This window comes from Phascolarctos cinereus, unplaced genomic scaffold (genome assembly GCF_003287225.1).
Source record: "Phascolarctos cinereus isolate Bilbo 61053 unplaced genomic scaffold, phaCin_HiC Scaffold_726;HRSCAF=1367, whole genome shotgun sequence".
NCBI classification, from domain to species: domain Eukaryota; kingdom Metazoa; phylum Chordata; class Mammalia; order Diprotodontia; family Phascolarctidae; genus Phascolarctos; species Phascolarctos cinereus.
The window spans coordinates 312,131,877-312,159,565 of NW_027556098.1; the positions used below are offsets into that span (position 1 = coordinate 312,131,877).

A 27,689-nucleotide genomic window follows, 5' to 3' on the forward strand; every position below is an offset into this window, starting at 1 on the left:
TCCTTTGGAACTGTCTTGGATCATTGTATTTGATCAGAGTAGCTAAGTCTTTCACAGTTGATCCTTGTTACAATATTACTGTGACTCACATGGTTGTAAGAGACAATACTTCATGGTATTGAAACCCCTCATTTTATAAGTGAGTAAACTGAGGTTTAGAGAGGGGAGGCCAAAGGTCACACATTAAGTAGCCGAGCTGACACAAGAGCTCATGTCTTCTGACTCCCATCTTTCTGTGAGCAAGAGTCATCTGTGTCATCTTGCCCAAGCCCCTGCCTCCTTCTGATCTCCAGTTTTGCCACCTAAAAAAGAATGAGGGGACTCACTTGGTGACTTCTAAGGTCCTTCCCAGCTCTGACATTCTGTGGGGTTGCCTGTTTAATAAGTTCTGGGTACTTGTAACTGACTGTTAATGTGTGACAGAATGGAGAACAATGAGGTCAGTTGCTATGGATTTTAGGTGTGTGCTCGTGGCAGGGGTAGGGATGGGATCAGGGAGCAAAAATGTCAAGGAAAGAAATGTCAGGATGAGTCAGAGAGGGAGAAAGAACTCAAGCACTGATTTAAAGGTCAGGAGCACATGGACAGGTTAAGAAATTAAGACAGACAGGACACTTGCAAAAGAGTAAATGACTTTTGAAGTCCCTTCTATCTCTGATTCTTCAGGAAGGCTTCCGATTAGGGAGGAGGACCCTAGAGAAAGGGAAGTCAGTTTGGAGAGTTAGGGCATTGCCTTGAGCTTGGATCCCTGCCTTGATCTAGGGATTAAGGCTGGCAGGTTAGACAGAAGTGATGTTTTCTCAGAAGTGTTTAGAATATCTAGAATTATAAAGGCAGTGTGGCATAATAAATAGGGGACTGGCTTCAGAGTCAGGAAGACTTGGGTTCAAATCCTGCCTTTGACAGGTACTGCTGTGTGATCCTGGGACCAGCCACTTAACTTCTCTTGCCCTAGGCAGCTCTCCAGGAATATAAATTGAAAAGAAGGTGCTGGTCTGCCTTGGTAGGGAGAATTTCTGTCTGGGAATTCTCTAGGAAGGTCCATTTGGGAATGGGGGGTGGGGGTGGGGAAGAATCATTGAAGTTTGGAAGGATTTAGATCATCCAGTTCAAATTCCTTCCTGTCCAGTGATGGGATTCATGCCACAATATCCATAACAGATGGTCATCTAGTGTGTGTTTGAACATTGCAGTGAGGGGATAACTCATTCCCGCAAGGCAGCCCATTCAATGGTTAGCTGTTTCTCATTACTCCTGCTGTACGTTGAGCTGAAAATTGCCTTCCTTGGTCACAAAGACTACTTCTTCCACGAGACACTAGTTGAAAATATTCAAAGACAGTACTCCAGACTTGCGGCAGTGGAAGGAGTCTCAGAAGCCATCTAAAGCAGAGGCAGGCAGGAATTCCTTCCACAGTATTTCCGCAAAGTGATCATCTGACCTTGGCTTGGAGACTGAGCCCTCTGCCTCACAAGGCTGCCCATAGTACTTTTGGACAGCTGTCATGGATTTAGGCTTCCCACAGCTACTGCACCAAAGGAGAGAGGGAAAAACAAGCACTCTTTTATGGAAATGTACTCACCCTGAGAGAACCTTCTGCCAAAAACAGTAAGTAACAATTTATTAAATATTTACTATGTGCCTGGTGGGGCAGCTAAGTGGATAGAGCGCAAGGCCTGGAGTCAGAAAGATGCATCTTCCTGAGTTCAAATCTGGCCTCAGAGACTTGCTAGCAGTGTGACCCTGGGCAAGGCACTTAACCTTGTCTGCCTCAGTTTACTCATCCATAAAATGAGCTGGGGAAGGAAATGGCAAACCACTCCAGTATCTTTGCCAAGAAAACCCCAGCTGAAAAATGCCTGAACAAATGTGCCAGACACCTTAGTAAGCACTGGGAATACAAAAAGAGACAAAAGATAGTCTTTGCCCTCAAGGAGCTTATGGTTTAATGAAGGAAAAGGAAAAGGAAACAACGTGCATACAAATATATACAAAGCAAGCCATATACAGAATAAGTAGGAAATAATTAAAAGAGAGAAAGCACTGGAATTAAGAGGGGTTAGGGAAGATATAAAATAGATAATTTTGATTATGTACAATTAAAAAGCGCTTTTTTTTCTATGGGATTCCTGTAGAAGGTAGCATTTTAGTTGTGACTTAAAGGAAGCCAGGAAGGTAAGTAGTTGGAACAGAGGAGAGGGAGTGTTCTAGGCATAGAAGACAGCCAGAGAAAATGCCTAGAGCTGAGAAATGGAGTGTCTTGTTCATGGAACAGCCAGGAGGTCAGTGTTATTGGCTTGAAGAATAAATGTCAATGGAGTAAGGTTTAAGATACCTGGAAAGGTAAGAAGGAGCTAGATTATGAAGGGCTTTGCATAGAAAACAGAGTATTTTGAATTTGATCCTGGAGGTAGTAGGGACCCATTGGAACTTGAGTGGGGGGTGAGGGTGAAACATTGAATGTGTACTTTAGGAAAATCACTTTGGTGGCTGAATGGAAGGTAGATTCGGATGGGGAGAGACCTCCCAGATGAGTCTTCCTGAATCCAAGCCCCAGTGCTCTATCCACTGTGCCACAGAGATGGCAGTTAAACATACAAACCGAGTAGGTCACTAAGTTATGTAACAGAGGGAGAAGAGAAGAGACTGTGGGACACCTACAGTTAAAGGGCATTATCTGGGTGAAGATCCAGCAAAGGAGACTGAGAAGGAGTGGTCAGCCAAGCAGGAAAAGAACCAGGAGAGAGTGATGTCCTGAAAAGCTAGAGAGAAGAGAGTGATCAACAATGGTAAAGGCTGCAGAGAGGTCAAGAGGAATGAGGACTCAGAAAAGGCCATTGGTTTTGGCAATAAGAAATTATTAGTAACTTTGGAGAGAGCAAATTCAGTGGAAATACAGAGAGCTAGGGGCAGTACTGGGATTTGAACCTTGACATTCTGATGGCAAATCCAGTACTCATGCACCACTGGGTTACTGAATCTCTTTTTCTATATATCTGTAAAATTAAGGGGCTTGCTTAGAAGATCTAGAGGGTGCCTTCCTGTTCTAATGCCTATGATCTGACTCAATCAAGGAATCAAAAAATATTTATTACCCATAACATGCCAGACACCTAACACTGGCAATCCATTTGGAAAGATGATGATGATTGTGATGATAATAGCATCTATATAAGTCTTTAGGTTTTGCAATGCATTTTACATCTAGAACAAGGTAACTCATGCTAAGGAGTTTTCTCAACCTGGAAACCAAGGAATTATTGCAAGGAGCCTCTGAATCCATAAATAACTGACCTCCGATTCAGGAAGACCCAGCTTCAAGTTCTGCCTTTGATCATACTGTGTGGCCCACACCAATGGCCCTGGCAATTCTCCAAAGACTTATAGTCACAGGAGAGGTGCTGATTTGCATTGGTAGAGGGAGTGTCCTCACCGGGAGTTCCCTACACCAAGGTACTCAGTTATCTAATCCAAAATAAGGCTAGGGACTGGACCTGTGATCTCATTAGGATAGGAAACTACAAAATGAGGAACTTCCTCTATCAGTGCTGGTCAGCACCTTCCCTGGAAGTTCTCTCAGGACCCCTTTACACTCCTTTTAAAAAATTTAATTTTTTTCATTACATTTTAAATTTGAAACTGTCCCCCTCTCTCCCTCCCTGCCCCACACTAAGAAAGGCCACCATTTGAGACATATATATGTGTGTATGTATGTGTATATATATATATATATATATAAAATATGTATGTATGTGTGTATATATGTGCTTGTATAAAATTATACTATGAATACTTCTATTTATCAATTCTATCTCTAGAGGTAGTATCTTCCTTCATAGGTCCTTTGTACTTGTTTTGGATATTTATAATACTCAGAATAGATTAGTCATTCACAGTTATTCTTCAAACAATATTACTGTTACTGTATACAGTGTTCTCTTGGCTGTGCTCATTTCACTTTTCATTATTTCATACAAGTCTTTCCCTGTTTTTCTAAAATCAAACAGCTCATCATTTCTTACAGTACAGTAGTATTCCATCACAATCATATATTACAACTTGTTAGCCATTCCCCAATTGATGGGCATCCTCTCAGTTTCCAGTTCTTTACCACCACAAAGAGGAATGCTATAAATATTTTGTAAGTTCTTTTCCTTTTTCTTTCTTTTTCATTTTCTTTCTTTCTTCTTTTTCATTTTCTTTCTTTCTTTTTTTTTTTGTATGTGTGTCAAGTAAGTGTCAAGTGTCTGCTCTGAGGCTCTTTTCCTTTTTCCCTAATCATGTTGGGAAACAGACCTAATAGTGGTATTGCTGGGTCAAAGTGTATACACAGTTTCATAATTCTTTGGGCGTAATTCCAGGTTGCTCTCCAAAATGGTTTGACCAATTCACAGTTCGACCAAAAGCATATTAGTGTTCCAATTTTTCTATACCTCCTCCAATATTTGCCATTTCCCCCTTCTATTATTTTCCCTTTACATTCATATAAATTATTGAGGACTTCAAAGAGCTTTTGTTTATGTGGGTTATATCTATTGATATTTACCATATTAAAAATTGAAACAAAAATTTAAAATATTTAGCAACTCATTTAAATATATCACAATAGATACGTTATAAGTTAACACAAATAACACATTTTAATGAAAAATAACCATATTTTCCCAAAAAATTTAGTGAGGAGAGTGGCATTATTTTACATTTTTTGCAAATATTTTTAATATCTAACTGAACAGATGACATGATTAGATATGGCTTCTCATACCTGCTTCTACATCAAATCCATTGCAATATGTTGTTTTGGTTGAAGTAAATGAAGGCAATCCAACTTCACAGATATATAATTGACTAAAAAAATTAACCCTTTCAGATAACTCTGGATATTCTTTTTTGATACTATAGCAAAACTCAACAAGTGGTAAGTTCTTAAAGGTTAGTTGCCACATAGAATCTGAGATCCTATCAATGAACTTTCCATACTCTGTTATATTAAAATCCACTGGTCAATCATACAGTGTGAATGGATCTTTCTTCCATGCATTTTTATGCATTGGTCATTTGGAAAATATTGCTTCACTGAGTTATACAGATCTTCCAAATGGTTGACACATTTCATTGTACAACATCAAAAAAAATCCCATTTATCACTATCACTACCAATCTTGTTAGAAAAGTCTTTCAGTATTGGGAAGATGTCAAGATCGTAGCTACAAGTTTTCTAAAATTCTAATTTTCACTTGAAAGCTCATATTTTATCACTGGCAAGAATACTGTCAGTTGTTTTTTCTTGAAGTGACAGGCTCACTTTGTTCATGTTCTAGAAAATGTCTGCCAAATACTTGAGTCTGAATAACCATAGTTTGTCTGTCAGTCATTATTTCAAATAAAAATGGTGCCGCATGAAGAAAGTGCTAGTTCTGCTCCTGAATTAAACAGCTGCACAAGGGCTTTTTCTTAATATGTTTAACATGATTGCATGGGTATAACCTATATCGGATTGCTTGCTGTCTCAAGGAGAGGGGAGTGAAGGGAGAAAAATTTGGCATTCAAAATCCTATAAAAAATGAATGTTGAAAACTATCTTTACATATAATTGGAAAAATGAAATACTACTTACCAAAAAAAAAAAAGAAATCATATAAAAGGAAAGAAACAGGTTAGGTTAGGTTTGCAATAACTTGCAAAAACAAAAACAAAAACATTTCCATGGTTTTCTATAAAGAAGCAAATGTCTAAATTATACTCAATCTTTTTTTTTTTTTACTTATTGTTAAAAAAAAAAAGCAAAAGCTGGTTCTTCCACATAGGCTGCCATGGCTGGTAATTTATAACAGTGATTTATTTCCAAACTTTTCATTCTGTTTCGATTTGAATGCAAATAGAAAAACAAACAAAAACAAGGGGTTTTCTTTGAGACAACTATCCTAAGTTGGGAGATGATACAAGTCCTTTGTGCACACTTCCCATTTTGTCACACTGAATATTAAAAAAAAAGTATACTTGAAGGCCAAGATTTAATGAAAGTAACAATTTTTATTGCTTCCCCAAGGACATTCTTAAATGGAACTGGCATTTTATTTTTATTTTTTACAGTGAGTGCCTGGCAGTGAAGCACTCAATGATGACTAGCACAATTTAGTTCCACTGCCTTGATTCTCATTAAGGCACCAGCAGCTTGGTAAAGCTATTGCTTTTGTACCATCAACACAAATACCAATGCAGCCACACCAGGATAAACCATGAGATTCAAAAAGGTTATTCAATGCTTTGAACATTTCAGCACCTCTTTCGTTTGTTGCTAAGCACTCACATAATCAACTGATCTATTAATGAACATTTATTAAGCGCCTACTCTATGCCAGGAACATAACAGACATTTCGATGCTTTGTTGGTGCTGACACCAGACGAAGCAAAACAGCAAGTTCATTAATGTCTGTAGATCTGTCCATTTGTCGAGCAAAAGTACAGTCCTGCAGATGAAATAGTAACAGTCCTCGTGTTTGCAGCTAAATCTTTAATTCAGTGAGTTCCTGTCTAACTGGAAAGTGGCACTTACTGGCTTTTCATCCAGCAGCTATTCAGAAATGTCAACTGTTCAAAGCTTTATCAGTCTTTTAGCTACTGTATGTACTTACCCAGCTAATGCAGTAAAATAACCTTGTAAGACACTTCAGTGACTTTTTCATTTCTAGTTTAAGAAGCTGCAATGAAAAATTTTTAGCTTTTAAAAAGCTCATCGTGTCAATGTTTAAAATATTCAGTTCTGGGGTGGGTAGGTACTACAGTGGATAGCGCACCTGCCCTGGAGTCAGGAGGACCTGAGTTCAAATGCAGCCTCAGACACTTGACATTTAATAGCTATGTGAGCCTGGGCAAGTCACTTAACCCTAATCGCCTCACCAAAAAGAAAAACAAAGCTAGTTGTGTAATCTTGTGCAAGTCATTTTACCCCTTCCACCTCCCCAAAAAAGAAAAAATGTAATTATGAAATAAAATATTCAATTCCTTTTTCTTTAAATTCTGAATGATCGGTCTCAAAATAATGCCATAAATTAACTGGCACCATAATACTATTTGAAAATGTTCTATTGCATAAAATGCAATAAGGTAAATTAATAACATCTTTGTAGCCTCTGGAAAACTCCACTATATGCTTGTGAAAGAATGAGAGTGAAAAAGACAAATAAGGTTTCAGTATTTTTATGAAAGAAGTTTTGTCCTCTAGGAACCCTGGGAAGGGCAGTGGGACCCACAGGGGAGCTCAGAACACACTTTCAGATTCTTTGGCTTGGGGCAGTGAGAAGTTAAACGAGTTTTTTGGGACCACACAGCTAATATGTGTCAGAGACAAGACTTACATCCATTTTTTTTCTGGCTCAGAGGCCAACTGTACTACACCAAGCTGCCTCTCAATCTAAAATAAATGAATAAACAAATATATACTTTGGAGACTATATCATATGTTTAATATGATTAATTACATGTGTGTTCTACTCCATATCACACAATATCAAAGTTGGAAGAGATCACAGGGTATTATCTAGCCCAGGGGGCCTCAACTTTTGTGTCATGGACCCCTTTGACAGTCAGAGAAACCTATGGACTCCTCAAAATGATGTTTTCAAATTCATAAAATAAAATGCATAAGATTTCTAAAGAAACCAATGATAGTAAAATACAATAGTCTAAATATCTAAATATAAATATATGAAGAACCCCCAGTACAGCACAACCCACAGGTGACCAGGTATCCCCTTCACAATAGTTGAGTCATGCTGACTCTATTTGAAACCCCGCCATAAAGGAGAATCTCCTGCTACCTCCCCGGTGACTCATTCCACTTTGGTGTTGCTCTGATTCTTAGGAAGTGTTTCCTTACAACAAATTTGCGTCTTTGTAACTCTGCATGTTGAGTTATCACAAACAAAACCAGAGACAGAGATCCTAGCCAGGATCTGGCCAGTGAAATTGACCAGTATTGAGTCTCCTCATAGAAGCTGAATCCCATTCCCAGCCCCTGCTCAGGGGAAAGAACCCGAACGCCATATACGGCAGCATCGAGATATTCAGGCAGCTCTGGGGCACACAAGGGCTGCAGACTCTCGCCTCTCCCACCCAAGTTCCAGGGGAGTCCACTTTCCACTGGCTAGGACCAGAGGAAACAACAGGCTGCATAGAAAAATCATATCCATGGTGGCATCTGGGGAAAGAGCAAAGAAAAGAAGGGTTTGTTGTTCAGTGGTTTTTCAGTCATGTCCAATTCTTCATGAACCCATTTGGGGTAGAGTGGTTTGCCATTTCCTTCCCCAGCTTACTTTACAGATGAGGAAACTGAGGCTAAAAAGTTTAAGTGACTTGCCCAGAGTCACCAAGCTAGTAAGTGTCTGAGGCCAGATTTAAACTCAGGAAGTCTTTTTGCCTCGGAACTCTATCCTAGCTGTCCTCAAGAAATGAAGTGACTCCAGACTAAAGGTTGATCATCGGCATGGCTGGAAAAAAAAAGTGAGGCATGGTGTTGCCTTCAAGGAGCTTACAGTCCTGTTGGAGAGACAGAACATTGATCCGTGAAAAAAGAACAGATGATACAAAGCAGCTGGGATGAGCTGGCAAGAGATCTCCGGGGGCCTGGAGTCAGGGCACAGGGATTTAAATGCAGGCTCTGCTGTTGAGTAGGGTGGCCACAGATGAGTCACTTCACAGCTCTTTGGTCTTGTTTCCTTCAAAACGCTGGAACACATTATGTAAACCTGTCGTCACTGTATCACTCATCAAATGAAGTCTTACGGACCACAAGTGCTATGGAAGCTCAGAGGAGAGAAAGATCATAGGGGAGTGGGAGGATTCAGGGAAGACTTCGTGGAGGAAGTGGGCTTTGAGCTGAGCAGGATCCATATGGAATGAGATAAGGGAGAACAGAAGGAGAGAGATTCTGGGGAAGAGGCGAGGATATGAACAAAGGCAGGTAGGCAGGAATGCTTAAATATTGGAGGAAGCCGTGAGTTCAGCCTAGAACACTGAATATAAGATCTAGAGCTTAGAAATGGCTTAGTACAAACCTTTATAAATGAGGAAACTGAGGCAGTTTAAGTTCAGTTAGGCCAAAGCTAGAGTGGAAAGAGCAGGTGCCTGTGAAGACAAGGGAGGCATTCAGAAGGAAGGAGTGATAGGAACTTTCTCTTTGTATCTAGGGAGCAGCACAATACTAGGCACATAGAAGGCACTTAATAAATGCTTATTGATCGGACCATTATAGGATTCAGGTGTTCTGAAGACACTCACTGGTCAGGATCCTCCTGCTTTACTTGCTGCTATTCACGTGAAGTCATGAGGTTTAGACTAAATAAGATTCCACCAACATGTACTAAGCACTTGCTATGTATGTATGTATGTGTGCATGCATGTATGTCCTGGATGCTGAGGGACATATAAAGATGAAGAACACACAAGACCTGCTCTCAGGGAGTTTTCAATCTGGAAGGCAATGCATGTCACTATATCACTAATGCAGTCTCACACACACACACACACACACACACACACACACACACACACACACACAAAATCCCTATTCTAGAAGAGCCTGTAGTCTGATAAAGGACAAGTGACATCTATGTGCTCTTAGCATAATGCCTGCTAACCCGTAGGTACTTAACACGTTTCCTTCCTTCCTTCCTTCTTTCCTTCCTTCCTTCCTTCCTTCCTTCCTTCCTTCCTTCCTTCCTTCCTTCCTTCCTTCCCTTCCCTTTTCCACTTCCCCTCTTCTCCCCTCCCTCCTGTCCTTCCCATATGTTAATTACAGTTTAAAATATATTAGAAATACAGACCATTATGCACACAAATTAAGATGTGTTATGTGAAGCCTGAGAAGGTCACTTTTGATCAGTAAGGAAAGTGAAAGCATTAAGGAGGGGGTGCCATTTGTACTTGGTATTAAAGGATGAAGAGAATTCCGACCCTTTCTCCCCTCTCTAGTTCTTTTAAAGGAGCAACCTGAACAACAAATCCCTGCCTGTCAGGGACAGGATCTCTACTAAAGCAGCAGAGTCTCCATGCTTGAACACTTTGTTTTTAAGAATGATGCCTGGGGGCAGCAGGGTGGTGCAGTGGATAGAGCACTGGCCCTGAAGTTAGGAGGACCTGAGTTCAAATCCAGCCTCAGACCGAATACTTGACACTTACTAGCTGTGTGACCCTGGGCAAGTCACTTAACCCCAATTGCTTAAAAATAAAAAAGCTTTTAAAAAAGAGTGATGCCTGAGGGAAATCCACTGAGGGAAAACCTCTCATTTCTCTGAGATGACTCAAAAGTCCTATTGTCTAGAAGTACTTTGCGGCAGATGACCTCCAAGAGGGCCTCAGCTCTGGAATCAAATCTTAGGGCACTCCACACATTCCCCTGGCTCAAAAAGAATCATGATGGAGAAAGAGAAAAGGAAGGAGAGAGGAGGACACAAAATAGAGGGGCATTGCTCTTTATCCCAAGATAGTAAAACTTCTGCTCAGGGACCTATGAGGAATCCTACACAGTTTTCCATATATTTGGTAGTGTTCTAGTTGAGGTCCTAATTGTTCTTCCTGTCTCATGGCTAGAAGTCCCTGGAACATCCCAAGCCAACTTTGGGGAGCTTATCCAACACCCAGAAACTTTGCAAAATCCTTGATGTATCCGGAGGCAGCAGCCCGGTTCCAGTTCCTCTGGTAGCCACTGGAGGTCAGGATTGTTCTAGGAATGCCTGGCACTCTCAAATAACTGGAAAATTTTGAAACTGATGTTAAAAGAAACACACAATACAACAAACATTTATTAAACACCTCTGTGCCAGGCACTGTATTAAGATACAAATGAGAAAAAGAAAGACAGGCCCAGACCTCAAGGAGAAGCTGAAAGGGCTAGGGGTTAGGAGGAGGAAGGTACCTGGTGAAGTTTATGATGAGGGTGGAGTCAAATGCAAAGGGTAAAGCTGATGAGAAATGAAGAGTTGACTGGGATTCTGAACCCTCTTCAAATGGAGCCTTTAGGAGAAAAGGTTTGCCCCTCCCTCAAGCCTCCAATTATAGGAGCGCAGACCAAGGAGGTACTGGTGAGGTGTGCTTATCAAAGCTGATACAATGGCTTTGATGAGTTCTGGTGATGAGCTTGGAGGGGTGGGGAGGGGGAAGGGAAGAGTAGGTCTTGGTGATGGTAGAGTCATATGCAAAGGGTGTAGCTGATAAGAAACAAGGCCTGAAGGATTATCAAATCCTGCTAAGTACTTAACTGAGCAGCTTTTGGGTCCAGCACTGCTCTGGGCACCATCTGAGATTCAAAGAAGTGTGAGACAGTACCTGCTGTCACAGAACTCCTGATCTAGCTGGAAAGACATGATTATAGTAAGAAAGAGTGAATCCAGTGCTTATTGGGGTGGTTTGGACTGTGAATGTCCTGTCCTGCAGGAATTCAAATGAGAGGGACATCACTGGGGGCTTCCTGGAGGAAAGAGACTTGAGTTGGGGTGTATGGGGTGTTCAAGTAGGACTAGCACCTCTGGTGGGAGGGCTTGCTGAGGCCCTTTCAGGACTGCTTTATCCACCTTTGGCATCCTCCTGGCACTCAACTCTCACCTGTGTCTCTATGGCTTGCAGAGCAGCCACCCCCTGGTAAAACCACCTCAGCAGACAGGCTAAACCAGGTTGAGGGTAATTGACAGGCCTCAAACCCATAGGTGAGTTAGGGGGATGTCTACCCCAAGCCTGTGAAGACATCCCCTGGCAGAATGGGAGGATGAGCACAATTTGCTTCAATGGCCATGAAGGCAGCTGAAGCAGGTGCTGTGGAGGGCTTAGAGATTGGTCAGGTGTCTAAGACACCAGGGTCATCCACTGAATCCCAGGCCATAACCATTTGTCCTGCTTTTTGGCTTGCCCCTGGACTTAGATGACTCTGGAAAAGAGAATGAGGCACTTCATGCAACTCTGCCTCACTTAAATCCAAAATTCACAAGCAAATTAAGATATCACCCAGTGATGTCATTGGTCCTCCACATCAAAGGACCAGAACATCTGCAAGCTTGAATTGGGTCATCAAAGATGGGAAAGAATGCTAACCTGGGCAATAGTCAGATTCTCTTCAACCCAATAAGCATTTACTAAGCACCTTCCATTGGCCTAAGTGCTGGGGATATGGAGACAAAAGGAATAAGAGTCCCTATTCTCAAGGAACAGACTCTCTCCTAGAGGAGTAAATCATGTATGTTGAGATGTTTATGGAGCTATTTAGGGTCCAGGGGCAGCTGGGTGGGGCAAGAGATAGAGGGCTGGCCTGGAGTCAGGAAGACTCATCTTCCTGAGTTCAAATCAGACACTGACTATCCATGAGACCCTGGGCAAGTCACCTAACCCTGTTTTCTTCAGTTTCCTCAACTGTAAAATGAGCTGGAGAAGGAAATAAACCACTTTAGTATCTTTGCCAAGAAAAACCCAAATGGGTCACAAAGAGTCAGAAACAATTGAACAACAAGGTAATTTAGAGTAGGTTGAAGAGGGAGAGAACACTAACAGCTAGGGCAATATGGAAAAGCTTCCTATAGGAGGTGAAGGAACTGAGGTTTGGAAGCAGCCTGGGAGCCTCAGAGGCAGGACTTGGCAGGCTTGGAGGATCCTTGATACAAAGGCCACGAGGAGGAATGCAGAATTCAGGGAATAGCCAGTGGGAATGCTTGGGCTGGACCATAATGTGTGCCGAAAAATAATCTGCAATGAGCTTGGAAGGACCAGAGGGAGCAAGAATGTAAAGGCTTTAAATGCCAACATGAGAAGTTTGTATTTAACTGAGAGTCAATGAAGAGGGAGCTCCTGAAGCGTCTGGAGCAGGGGAGTCACATGGTCCGATTGCTTCAGGAATATGATTTTGGCAACTGTGTGGAGGAGGGATTGGGGAGAGGGAAAGACTGGCCACCAGGTTCTAGACTGGAGGTCTGGGTTCTAGAATTGGTTTTGACATTCACTCAGTGTGTGATCTGATTTCCTTCCAGTCCCCTACCATCCACATTGTCCTCTTGAAGTATTTAGACCTAGATATGAGACCTGGACAAGTCATTTCATTTTTGCAGTTCTCAGTTTCTTCATCTGCAACATAAGGGGATTTGAGTAGATGACTTTCAAGTTCCGTTCTGGCTCCAAACCCTAAACTCCCACATGGGTTGTGTTCAGCTTCCTAAAATGTGCTGCCCAAGACTGAACACTCAAGTTTAAATAGAGTCTGGCCAGGGCAAAGAACTATGGGAACGTGACCTGCCTTTTCTGGACACGATGTCCTTAATTAATGCAGCCCCATATTGACCTAAAAGAGGTAGGGGACAGAGGCAGGTTTAAGCTTAATAAAAGGAAAAACAATCAGAGCTACCCCAAAGTGCAGTTGGCTCCCTAGGAAGATGCCGAGTTCTCCCCTCAGTGGATGTCTTCACCAGAGGCTGGACAGGTGCTTGTTAGGGGATGCCTTAATGGGGCTTCCTGTTCATGCCCTGAGTGGACAAGATAGTCCCTTCCAATAGGTAGAATCAGTGTGATTTGAGGAACATTGGTTTTTATGGCTGCAACACCCCACTGCTGACTCCAATTAGCCATGTGACCCACTAGAACCCTCAGATCTTTTTTTCCATAATAACCATCCTTTCTGGCTTAAGTCTCTATTGTTTCAGAGTCAAAACTAAATTCTTTTTTATCACACTGATCAAAAGTGACTAGAAGAGCCCAAAGCAGAAGTTTTCTCACTAGAGTCCTGTGGCTTTGTTCTACCTAGGCCCAACTCCAACCTACTAGAAGTTTCTGCAAGCAAGCAAGACAAGTGGACTAGATGAGGTTGGGATCTGGATTCCAGAAAGGAAAAACCCTGGACTTTCCCCCACAGCCAAATCTCTGGCTTTCGCCTGAGGCTATAAAATCAACAACTGGCCTACACCCAATCTCCCAATTCTCTGTTACCCTTAACCTAGCCTGGCCCTCTATTGTTTTACCTCCTATGCCCCCCTTCCCCCCATTTCCTCCCCTTAATCCTATCTAGACTCCATTCTCCCTTGGTCATGTGGTCCAGGTCCCTGGCTTACTGGCCACTCCCATCCAGATCTTCCTTAGACCCCTCCTCCAGTCATCCCAAACTACTTGGCCACTCCTAGATCCCTCCCATAGTCTTTCTGTATAGAAGGTCCTCAGAGTCTTAAAATCTAGCCACTGTTCAGATTCCTTAAGAGTCTGCCCAATATGACGAATGTTCTAATAAACCTTATCATTGATTGAAAGAAGGCTTGGGTCAAATTCTCTCAGGCAAGACTCAAGTATTGTGGTTTTTGGATCCTGGCACCCCTAAACCTCAACAGACTCCTGTGATGACAAGTTTTGAGGCAGGGTACAGAGGCTCATGAAATTGCTGCTCTGTGCTCCACTCCTTGAAAAAGTGGGAAAACTTTAGGTTCATGTAGTCACATGTCCTAATGTCTCTAGGGAAATCTTTTTTTCTTTTTTTTTTTAAGGCTTCTGGAAGGGAGGGGGGAGGGCTGGTCATGGGCAGTATGAGCTCCATAATACCTTCCATGAGGGTTTCCTTACTCTCTAACAGGCTTAATGGGTTTTTTTTTTTTTTAGGCAATTGGGGTTAAGTGACTTGCCCAGGGTCACACAGCTAGTAAGTGTCAAGTGTTTGGTCTGAGGCCAGATTTGAACTCAGGTCCTCCTGACTTCAGGGTCAGTGCTCTATCCACTGCATCACCTAGCTGCCCCAATGGCGTGATGTTAAAGACAAAACTATAACTGGCATTTGTCTCAGGATCCTGACATCGAAGGTGGCATATTTCTTTTTTTTCTTAACTTTTATTTAGTATTTTATTTTTCCCCAGTTACATGTAAAAACAACTTTTAACATTCATTTTTAAAACTTCAAGTTCCAAATTCTCTCCCTTCCTCCCTCCTTGAGAAGGCAAACAATTCCATATAAGTTATACGTATGTAGTAGTCATGCAAAACATTCACTCTGCCAAGATGGTGGAGTGAAAGCAGTGACTTGCTTGAGTTCTCCCCCAAACCCCTCCAAATACTTATAAAAAATGGCTTTAAACAAATTCTGAAGCAGCAGAACCCACAAAAAGACAGTGAAACAAATTTCTAGCCCAAGACAACCTGGATGATTGATCAGAAAGGTGTATCGCACTGGGCTGGGAGTGCAGTGCAGTGCAGCATGGGCATGCAGGCCGCAGTGAACCTGGAGCAGGCCTCAGAGAACTGAATCATGGGCAGCTGTGGAGGTTTCCAGACTCCTCAATCCACCAATGCCAAAGACAACTTAGAAGGTCAGTGGGAAAAGTCTGTTTCTGTCGGTGCTGAGAAAGGAAGGTGGGGTCTCAGTTCCATTCCCCAAGATCGTGGCCCTGAGAGTGGGGAGCTGCTTCCCGAGCTTCTGGCCCACAGATTGAGGGGGAATCCAGTGGCTGATCAGAGAGGGATTGCAGGGATCTCTTTGCCAGTGCTGAGGCAGGAATCTCTTGCTTTGCCCGTGTTTGGATCTGGGCCACAGTTCTGAGCAGCGGTGCTGGGGTGAGGAGGAGTGCTGGCTGGTGGAGCTTGTAGTGGCTGTGGAGAGAACCCCTCCTCACAGTTACAGGACAGAAAGGAGTACTTGTAGTTGCAGGCCAGGAAAGGAGTAAACACCTCTCCCCTTATCATACCACCTTGGAAGAATGGAAAATTTACAGGTCCCTACAAGTATCTCTGAAAACAGCTGTACAAACCCTGAAGCTTGGGACAGTACATTCTCCACATTGGAAGCAGATTCGTACCTTAACAAAGAGTTTAAAACTCAAGTAATTGGCCGGGATCATGAGCAAGCAGGGCAAAAAGAGTCAGACTATATTATCTTACTTTGGTGAAAAAGAAGATCAAAATATACAACCAGAAGAAGACAACAAAGTCAAAGCTCCTACATCCAAAGCCTCCAAGAAAAATATGAATCAGTCCCAGGCCTTGGAAGAGCTCAAAAGGGATTTTGAGAAGCAAGTAAGGGAAGTAGAGGAAAAACTGAGAGTGATGCAAGAAAATCATGAAAAACAGGTCAACAGCTTGCTAAAGGAGACCCAAAAAAATACTGAAGAAAATAACACCTTAAAAAATAGCCTAACCCAAATGGCAAAAGAGGTCCAAAAAGCCAATGAGGAGAAGAATGCCCTAAAAAGCAAAATTGGCCAAATGGAAAAGGAAGTCCAAAAGCTTACTGAAGAAAATACTTCCTTAAAAATTAGAATAGAGCAATTGGAAGATAGTGACTTTATGAGAAATCAAGACACTGTAAAACAAATCCAAAAGAATGAAAAATTAGAAAACAATGTGAAATATCTCATTGGAAAAACAACTGACCTGGAAAATAGATCCAGGAGAGAGAATTTAAAAATTATTGGACTATCTGAAAGCCATGATCAAAAAAAGAGCCTAGACATCATCTTTCAAGAAATCATCAAGGAAAACTGCCCTGATATTTAGAACCAGAGGGCAAAATAGAAATTGAAAGAATCACAGATCTCCTCCTGAAAGAGATCCCCAAAGGAAAACTCCTAGGAATATTGTAGCCAAATTCCAGAGTTCCCAGGTCAAGGAGAAAATATTACAAGCTGCCAGAAGGAAACAGTTCAAGTACTGTGGAAACACAATCAGGATAACACAAGATTTAGCAGCTTCTACATTAAAGGACCGCAGGGCATGGAATATAATATTCCGGAGGGCAAAGGAGATAGGATTACAACCAAGAATCACCTACCCAGCAAAACTGAGTATAATCCTTCAGGGGAAAAAATGGTCATTCAGTGAAATAGAGGACTTTCAAGCATTCTTGATGAAAAGACCAGAGCTGAATAGAAAATTTGACTTTCAAATACAGGACTCAAGTGGAACATGAAGAGGTAAACAGGAAAGAGAAATCATAAGAGACTTATTAAGATTGAACTGTTTACATTCCTGCATGGAAAGATGATATTTATAACTCATGAGACCTTTGTCAGTATTAGGGTAGTTGGAGGAAAAAAATTAATGTATGTATATGTAGATAGATAGATAGAGGGCACAGGGTGAGTTGAAGATTAAGGGGTCATATCTGGAGAATAAAATTAAGGGATGAGAGAGGATATACTCAGAGAAGAAGAAAGGGAAATGTAGAATGGGGTAAATTATCTCAAAAAAAAACAGAAAAGAAAAGTCTCTACAGTGGAGGGAAACGGGGAAGGTGAGAGGGAATGAGTGAATCTTATTCTCATAGGATTTGGCTTACGGAGGGAATAACATACATATTCAATTGGGTATGGAAATCTGTCTTACCCTACAGGAAAATAGGGTGAGAAGGGGACAAGAGAGCAGGGGGATGATAGGAGGGCAGATTGGGAAAGGGGGTAATCAGAAGTAAATATTTCTGAGGAGGGACAGGGTCAAAAGAAAGAATAGAATAAATGGGGGGGGCAGGATAAGATTAAGGGAAATAGAGTTAGTTTTTCACAACATGTCTACTATGGACATGTTTTGCATAACTGCACATGTACAACTTATATTGAGTTGCTTGCCTTTTCAATGAGGGTGGGTGGGGAGGGAGGAAGAGAGAAAACTTAAAACCTAAAGTTTTAAAAACTAGGTGGTGCAGTGGATAGAGTTCTGGCCTTGAGGTCAGGAGGACATGAGTTCAAATCCAGTCTCAGACACATGACACTTAATAGCTGTGTGACCCTGGGCAAGTCACTTAACCCAGATTGCCTCACCAAAAAGCCAAAAAAAAAATGTTTTCACATGCTACTGGGAAATAAGAAATACAGGAAATGGGGTACAGAAGTCTGTCCTGCCCTACAGGAAAATAGAAGGGGAAGGAGATAAGAGAAGGGGAGAGAGATAGAAGAGAGGACAGACTAGGGGAAGGGATATTCAGAATGCATGCCATCTTGGGGTGGGGGAGATAGGGTGAAAATTTGAAACTCAAAAACTTGTGGAAGTGAATTTTGAAAACTAAAAATAAATAAATTTATATTAAAAAAACATTCATAATAGTCATGTTGTGAAAGAAAACATAGACAAAAAAACTCAAGAAAAAAAGTGAAAAAAAAAGAATGCTTCAAACTGTGTTCAGACACCATCAGTTCTTTCTCTGGGGATGGAGAGCATTTTTCGTCATAAATCCTTCAGAGCTGTCTTAGATTGTTGTGTTGCTGAGAATAGCTAAGTCATTTATGGCTGATGGTCTTATAATATGGCTGTTACTTCATACACAGCACATTTCACTTTGCATCAGTCCATGCAAGTCTTTCCAGGTTTTTCTGAGAGCATCCTACCCATCATTTCTTATAGTACAATAGTATTCCATCATAATCACATGCCACAACTTGTTCAGTCATTCTAAGGGGGCATATTTCTTCCCTGGTGGGGGCACATTCCCCACAATGACTGCCATTCCCATGCCTCACCCAAAGGTCCTTCACCAGCCTGCACTGTCCCATGCACCAGCCTGCACTGTCCCATGCACCACCACTACTCCAAAGACATTTTTGCTCTACCACCCTTCCCTCCCATCTTCCCTCTTAAATACTCCCTTGGAGTCACAGGCCAGCTCTCTAGGGGACAGACTGCCCCCTTTCCAGTGCAACTGAAGCCATTATCAGATTGGATTTACCTAAGTGTTGGGATTCCTCTTTGTGGCCCTGGGTGGGGGATGGCTGTCTTTGCTGCCACCACCGGCATGGTGACTGAAGCAATGAGAGCCACCCAGACAGAAATACTTTGGCTAAAGGGGAGCAGCGCTTCAGGATCAGTGTCCCATAAAGCTATGTGAGCCCCAAATCTAAGCTGCTTCAGGACTAGCTACCATAATGGTGCCAACGAAGAAAGAAGAGTCGCTATTTTAGCAGCTCTGAGACACAGCCTTATTACTGAGTAAAGAAGACCTGGATTCTCATCATAGCTCTGCCATTAGGTAGCGGTATTGATGAGGATAGGAGCTAAATCCCAAAAAGAAAAAACCCTGGACTTTCCCACAAGGCCAAGTCTCTGGCATTCACCTGAGAGTGTAATCCCATCAACTGGCTTTTCATTGTGGCTATACCCAATCTCCCAATTCTATTACCCTTAACCTAGCCTAGCCCTCCCTATGGTCCCCTGCCATTTCCCACACTTAATCCTAGTTAGGCTCCATTGTCCAGGTCCCAGGAGTTCAGTTCACCCCAGCTTATTGGCCAGTCCCATCCAGATCTCCTTAGACCCCTCCTCCAGTCAGCCCAAACTACTTGGCCACTCCTAGATCCCTCCCAGTCTTTCTGTATGTAGGGTCCATCTTGTCTCCATTGAGATTCTTAGATTTGTAACCACTGCTTATTCATGTTCAGACTCCTTAAGAGTCTGCCCAATACAACAATGTTCTAATAAACCTTGAAAGAAGGCTTGGGTTGAATTCTTTGGGACAGGATGCGCATGTTGTGATTTTGGGGTTCCAGGACCCCTAAACTGCATCAGGATAACCTTTAACCTCTTCAGACCTTAGTTTCCCTCTTTGTAAAATAGAGGGATAGATGAACCCTAATTCTACTTCTAGCTTGATCATTCTATGATTCTAAGAATTCTAAGAATCCTTTACCAAATCCTTTACCAAAAGTTGGTCTGGAAATAATGCTCAGGCAGAAAGAGGGTGCTTGTCCCAGGCCTAGAGCCAAGATATGGGGAAGCAGATATTTGTGGGGCAGAGATTTCTACCTGATTTGCCAAATCTAATACAAACCTCTGCCCTTTTTCTGCCTGGGGTTACTTCCTTACAATTTCCCCACAAGACCTCATTTCCCACATCCCCCTATTTATCCACTCTCAGTCCTTGACCCTCACACCACTGCTTGGCTAAAGTTTTGGGGAACATGGCCACATCCACCATAATTTTAGGATTAGTAACCAGTTTTTCGGGGCAGCTAGATGGCACAGTAGATTGAATACTAAGCCTGTAGTCAAGAAGACTCATCTTGCTGAGTTCAAATCTGGCCTCAGACACTTACTAGCTATATAACCCTGGACAAGTCACTTAACCTTGTTTGCCTCAGTTTTCTCATCTGTAAAATGAGCTGGAGGAAGAAATTGCAAACCACTCAATTATCTTTGCCTAGAAAACCCCACAGGGGGTCACCAAGAGTCAGACAGGACTGAAAAACAACTGAATAAACAAATACAACCAGTTTTTGCTGAAAACTCCCCTCCAAACCTTCCTGTGCTAGCCCATTGAGTTAATTCATCCATGCAAACAGCTTTGGGCCTGGAGTGTGGGAAATGGCTTGATAAAAGGGCCAGAGAGTTGTATTCAAATTCTGGTTCTGCTTTTACTCCCTTTGTGCCCTAGGGCAATTTGGGGGCCTCAGATTAATCCCTTTATAAAATGATAAGGTTAGGATAGCCAACCTCAGAAATCTCATGCAGCAGTAGGTTCGGGATTTTTAAGAACTCAGAGATGACAGAAGCTGCTGTAAAGTCAGAATTTCAGCCCAGGGGGAAAATGCATAGCACAGTTAAGAAGAATGCTTTGCACCGGTTACTGACAAGGCCAAGCTTTCTTTCCCACTCAGAGGTGAGTAAGAAGGGCTCTTCTCTAGAAAGGTATAGGCCAATACTTCCGTGGACTGGGAAAAACTTTCTGCCCCTCTGCAAAGTGAATAGAACCTGCTGGGTGAATGTGGAGCTTTAAGAATACATCTCTTGCAGGGGCACTAGGTGTCACAGTGGCTAGAGCACTAGAGTCAGGAGGACCTGAGTTCAAATCCAGCCTCAGACACATAACACTTACTAGCTGTATGACCCTGGGTAAGTCACTTAATCATATTGCCTAACCCCCTCCCCCCAAAAAAAGAATGTATCTCACACTGGACAGCAGGGAACTCAAAGCATTGCCCCACCTCACCCCCATCACATATATGTACACATAACCAATTTCCTAACCCAATAGCTCCTGGCCACACCCTGTACACCTCTCAAAAGCTTTTGGGAGAGTCCTAGACCCCTGGCAAAGGTTTCTGTTCAGGTTGTCCCTCTCCACCCACCTCAAGCTGGAGTCAGGGTGAAAAAAAATGTTTGTCTGCCTCTGCCTTCCAAGAAACTGAATCTTTTCTACACAGACTTACCGTAACTGCAATCCACACCTCATCCCTCCTATTTCATCCACATTCCTTTCCTTAAGTGAAGAAGCTGGAGCTAGTGGGAGGCAGAGGAGGACAAAATAGCTGGCAGCTATGCAAGCCAGAGCAACCTGATATCCCAAGAATGCCTGAGGAAGGAAAGAGAAAGGGCCAGAAGAGAGGTGACCCCTCCCCTCAAAACCCACCTCCTCACTCTCCAAGGCTCAAATGCTTCCATATCTCCCAAGGACACTGATTTACCTGTGAAAAATGCTTTATTACATTGTTCAGAAAAATTGTTATTATACTATTGAAATCTAACTTTACATGACCAGAGGATCATTTGAACCCAGAATGTCACTCTGACCTCAGTCACTGTACAAGGATTTTGGGGCTCCTCCAGGTTCTGGCTCTACCCAAAATGGGTCACTCACCCACGTCTTGTTTGGGGTTCCCTTTGTCTTTTGGCTTCACTCAAATTTTATTGAATGCTTACATTAACAGATAACCATCTCAACCTACCTGGCTTTCTTTTCTTGACAAAATTGTATAACTTGGGGCAGCTAGGTGACAGCAGTGGATAGAGTCAGGAGGACCTGAGTTCAAATAAGGCCTCAGACTCTTACTAGCTGTGTGACACTGGACAGGTCATTTAATCCTGATTGTCTCCCTGTGCAAAAAGGAAAGAAAGAAAGAAAGAAAGAAGAAAGAAAGAAAGAAAGAAAGAAAGAAAGAAAGAAAGAAAGAAAGAAAGAAAGAAAGAAAGAAAGAAAGGAAGGAAGGAAGGAAGGAAGGAAGGAAGGAAGGAAGGAAGGAAGGAAGGAAGGAAGGAAGGAAGGAAGGAAGAAAGGAAGAAAGAAAGAAAGAAAGAAAGAAAGAAAGAAAGAAAGAAGGAAGGAAGGAAAGAAAGAAAGAAAGAAAGAGAAAAAGAAAAAAATCTTTGTGGTTTGTGTACCTTTGCCTAAATCCTATTTAATGGAAACCTCCCAGAGTCAGAGTCTAGAGGAGGGGAGCCATGCCTTCTTTCTGGCTTACTCTTTTTTTGACCTAATAAATTTCTTTCTAAAACTATTTCAGATTTTAGGGTTTGTTCTCAGGAGCACCAACCCAGACTCTGATATCAAGATCCCAATGAAGGCTGGGGGATAGTGATGGGAGAAACAAGACAAATCTGGATGAGGAAGGAAACAAGCTAAAAATACCCTGAAGGCTTTTCCAGATGCCTTGGAACAAAGCTGCCCCACTCCTAGCAACACGAGGACTGTGGGCCCAGAGTCTGGACCGGGTCTGTACCACCTGTCTGCAAATCCTCCTGGCTTTCTTCAGAACTCAGCTCCAGTCCTACTGTCTGCAAGAGGCCTTTCCTCACTGTCCTCCTTAATGCTGGTGTCTTCCCTCTGACAGTACCTCCCATTGAGTGCAAGTCTATTTATAGATGTGTATACATATACACATATGCATATATATACACACGTGTGAGAGATGGCCTAAAGCGCAGTTCCCTCAGGCCAAAGCCCTGAGTTGAGTTTCCCCTTTCTCAAAAATCCACAGTCAGCACAGGCAGATAGTTCCTGGTTGCTCCGGCTTCCTGGCTCGCGAATACTTCTAGTTCCCAAATATGGGTATGTTTGCTTCTGTTGGGTATTCTGTTGGGTAGTTGCCATGTACGCTTTGAGTACCCAGCCAATGTGGGAAGGAGGTAAGAGAGTGAGACGTGCTGTTAGGGCTATAAAACTTTGCTTTTTACAGCCAGCGGGTGCAATCCCTGGCTGCCACTGCTTGAGCGACAAGGGCTTTGCCCTTTTTCATGAGAAAGAATAAAGACCTTTTCTGATCTTTGATTCAGACTCCAAACTCTTAATTTTGGTGGTCACTGTCCCACACATACATGTGTATATACATACATGTGTATATACACTCACATACACACATATTTTTCTGTTTTCACACACATGCATATAAATGCACAAATTTTACAGATAGAGACAAAGAGAAAGACAGAGGTGTGTGTGTGTTGAGGGGAGCAGCTGACATTTCAGTCTCATTCTATACACATCCCTACTTGGGTACAAAAATACTTTTAACTCCACAAAGAAATAGGAGGGAAAGGGGAGAAGGGAAGATGGAGCATAAGAGAGATAATGAGAGATTTGTTGTTGTTTAGTCATGTTTGACTATTGGTGACTTCATTTGTTGTTTTCTTGATAGAGATTGGCATGGTTGGCCATTTCCTTCTCTGGCTCATTTTAGACATGAGGAAACTGAGGCAAACAGGGTGCAGTGACTTGCTTAGGGTCACACAGCTAGTAAGTGTCTAAGGCTGAATTTGAACTCAGGTCTTTCTGAATCTTGGCCAGGAGCTCTATCCACTATTCCACCCAGCTACATGCTCTGTCCTCACAGTTTTATGAAACAGTTGCCCAGGGCACCAAGAACTTGGTCACTCACCAGAGTCGCTCAACCAGTATGTGTCAGACAGGACTTAAAGCTAGGTTTTCTTGACTCCACAGTGCCAGGGGCCTCTATTTGTATTTATTTAGTACATAATTGTAGGCATACCTGTTGTTTTTCCTGATGACATCTAAGCTCATTGAGGGCAGGGACCACTTCATTTTTAACTTTGCACCTTCCTCACTTTACCTGGTGCACAGGTGTTTAATGAATGCTTATTGATCGATGACCTGTAAGGCAGAAAAGGAAGCAAACGTTTTTTAAGCACCGTGTCATCTTTTGATACTTACAACTCTATGAGGTAGGTGCTACAATAACAGCATAATATAATAATAATTTTACAGTTGGCGAAACTGGGGCAAACAGAGGATAAATGACTTGCCCAGGATCACATGACTAGTACCCAAAGCCTGGTCTGAACGCAGGTCTTCATGACTCCAAGCTCAGCTCTCTATCCATTGCATCACCTAGCTAACCTGGAATCATGGGGATATTCACCTCTGCCTGTTACAGTAAGAACAGTGCTAGGTTTAGAGGTGGAGAACTTGAATCCAGACCCCAGCTCTGCTGCTTATTTAGTCCCTGTGTGACCTTGAGACAGACAGGCTTAGTGGGCGTCAGGAGAGACGTGGGTTCAAATCCCTCTAACATGTACTGGCTATGTGACTCGTGGCCAGTCACCTGCCCCCTACCCCACCTGAAATAATTGTGCTGGCATTCTTTTAAAGCATATGACAAGGAAGAATTACATTTTTGCTTCTTTTTTTTTTTTGCTGCCATGTGTTGACTACTCTCTCATTGGATAAATTACCAAGAATCCTGTTGCAGCTATATTTCCATCTTAATATCTCCTGCTGACCAGCCTGTTCCCTGTGGGGCTACTTTTCTGCAAGTGCAGGAGAATGCAGTGGGAAGTTTTTCCTGTCATCTGTGAGGCTAAGAGTCAGCAGGCAATCACAACTTCACAAAACTTAGGTGAAAACTAGGTTTATTACAAGAGAAATGAACAGGCATGTGGAACCCAAAGAGTTCACAATCCGTCAGAAGTTTGCATATTTATGTCAATACAACAAAGGAAGAAGAAAAACACAAATCTCTACCTAAGGGGGCATGGCCTGGAAGGGGGAAGGGTACACAAAGATGGAAAAAGGACAACCCCTCCCCTCCCCCAAGAAGAGGGGCAAGGTGATGACAAAAGCAGCATTCTTTTCCTTTGGGAACTGCTACACCATGAAAACAGGATGGTCTGATTATCTGCAAGGGTCCCAGCTGCAGTTTTTCAGCCTAGCACAGACTGTCATCTGTCTTGATTCCCAAGGACACACAGGGAGTCTAGTTTGGGATGCAAACAACACAGGATCAGCTTGGGGGGCTTCATCCTTGATACATTCAGGGCCTTCTGGATCCAGTGTTTCTGGAAAATATAGCAACTCAAAAAGAGGGTTCAGAATCCCAGTCAACTCTTCATTTCTCAGCTGCACCCTTTGGATTTGACTTCACCCTTATCATAAACTTCACCAGGTAACTTCCTCCTCCCAACCCCTAGCCGTTTCAGCTTCTCCTTCAGGGCTGGGTCTGTCCTTTTTCTCATTTGTATCTTAATACAGTGCCTGGCACATAGGTGTTTAATAAATGTTTATTGTACTGTGTGTTTCTTTTAACATCAGTTTCAAAATTCTCCAGTTATTTGAGAGTGCCAGGCATTCCTAGAAAGATCCTGACCTCCAGTGGCTACCAGAGGAACTGGAACCGGGCTGTTGCCTCTGGGGGATTTTGGAAAGTTTCTGGATGTTGGATAAGCTCCCCAAAGCTGGCTTGGGATGTTCCAGAGACTTCTGGCCATGAGACAGGAACAATCAGGGCCTCAACTAGAACACTACCAGTCTCAAACTACTTGGAAAACTGGGTAGGATTCCCCCATAGGTCCCTGTGCAGAAGTCTTACTATCTTGGTAATTAACCCCTCTATTTTGTGTCCTCCTTCCTTTTCACTTTCTCCATTAAGCTTCTTTGTGATCCAGGGGATGTGTGTGGAGTGCCCTAGGATTTGATTCCAGAGCTGAGGCCCTGTTGGAGGTCGTCTGCTTCAAAGTACTTCTAGACAACAGGACTCTTGAGTCATCTCAGAGAAAAGAGATGTTTTCCCTCAGCAGACTTTCATCAGGTATCATTCTTTAAAAAAAAGTTCAAGCATGGAGATCATGTCCCTGACAGTCAGGAATTTGTGACATGGATTGGTCTTTCAAAAGAACTAGAGGGTAGAAAGGGTTGTAATTCACTTCAACCTTTCATACCAAGCACAAATGCTGTTTCCCCCTGTATATCTTCACTTCCTTCCCCAGTCAGACCTGATCTTTTTTTCCTCACTTGATTTATGTTAAATACTTAATGTATTTAAATATGTGTATTAAAATACTTATTAATCTATGTATTAAATACATGTGCCACATGACTTTCATCAGACTGCATGCTCACTGAGGGCAGGCACTGTGTGTAACTACATTAGTGATATAACGGTGAGGATAGCTGCCTTCCAGACTGCAAGCTCTCTGAGAGCAAGGATTTTGTCTTCATCTTTTTTCGTCCCTCAGCGCTTAGGATTGTGCCTCATACATTGCAGGTGTTGGTACATGTTGATGGAATCATGGTCAATCAACAAATGTGCCAGGTATTGGGCTAGTTGCAAAGACATTCCAAATGATCTTCAAGCTTAATGTTAAAAATCATACTATAAAAAAGTGAGAACTAGAATTAGGCAATGAAGAAACAATCACTCTTTGTAGATATGTCGTACTTAGAACATCAAGGGAATAAATGCCAAGGAAGGTGGTCAACAGCTAGTAAATATCTGAGGTTGGATTTGAACTCAGGGCTTCCCGATTTTAGGCCAGGGGTGGGGAGCCTCCACCCCACAGGCCACTGGTCCTTAAGTGTTGCCTTCTGACTGAATGCAAATTTTCTAGAACAAATCCTTTTAATAAGGATGTGTCTTTATTACATGTGACCTTAAGGCCAAAGTTTCCCCACCCATGCTAGAGGCACAGCAACTCAATCCAGCATGCTAACAGTTGCCTCCATATCATAGGACATGAATGGAATTCAAGTAAAGTCCCAAAATTAAATGTAACATTGGTGCATATATAAGTGAATAGTCTAGAAAGGGCACTAGCCTTACATAAGCCATAACCAATTGCTTCTTTTATTTCCTAATTTGGGGATTGTTGAGGGGAATGTGACAGACCTATACTCTGAATTAGATGTCAATCTCTACACACACCTAGTGTTACATTCCTCCACCATGTCCCCTGATACTCACACAAATCAACCTATGAAGTTAACATTTTCTTTTCTTGTTCTAAAATATGGGGGGAAAACCTTTCAAAAAATATCATGAGACAAATAGCAGGTTGGGAGATGTGTTGGAGATACTTGGGTAGGCAAAGTGCCTAGTTTTGAGAAGACTTCTCCTTTGGAATGTTTGTGTGACATTTAACAGACAACTTGAAGTTTAAGCAATGTCGAGAGGTGTGTGGGGAAAGGAACTTCAAATAGAAGAGGACACTGGTAGAACTTTTTTTATGCCATCTTTCTGTTCTTTGTAATATGGACATAAAATGTTTGCATTTGTTGATGCTTGTCAAGTTTATCATAAAAAATTGTAAAGTTATACAGATCTGACCATCTTCCTCCACTGAGTAAAGGAATCATTAAGCAATAGATGGAGATCACAAGTCCATTTGCTCCAGTCCTTTACTTGGCCCCAACCATACCTTTCCAGTCTCTTCCCTTCATGGGCTGCTTCCTTTTCACAGTACTCTGTCTCCCATCTCTGGTATACACCCCCCACACCCATGGTGTCTCTACCAAAGAAGGACCCTGGCTCGGGAACTATTTCTTTTGTTTTTGTATTGTCTGACATCTTACCCCAGTACTGCCACATCTTAAATGCTTGTTGATTACCTTCAAAAGACAGTTAAAGTATCACCTCCTATGGAAAGCCCTTCTTGGTGCTCTTGTCTCACCATAAACTAATTACTGTTTGCCCTGGTGCACGCTTTCTATTTGCTAACATATGCAAATTGTTTAGCTTGATAAAACTTAGGACAG

At 42.3% G+C, this 27,689-nt stretch overlaps 1 long non-coding RNA gene across 1 annotated transcript; it reads left to right on the plus strand.

The window, feature by feature from the left end:
* The first annotated feature begins 1,119 nt into the window (after nucleotides 1-1,119).
* On the plus strand, nucleotides 1,120-22,971 carry LOC144454464 (uncharacterized). Its single transcript, XR_013482864.1, has 2 exons — nucleotides 1,120-1,608; nucleotides 22,210-22,971. It is a non-coding gene; the product is annotated as an uncharacterized LOC144454464 (long non-coding RNA).
* The last annotated feature ends 4,718 nt before the right edge of the window (nucleotides 22,972-27,689 follow it).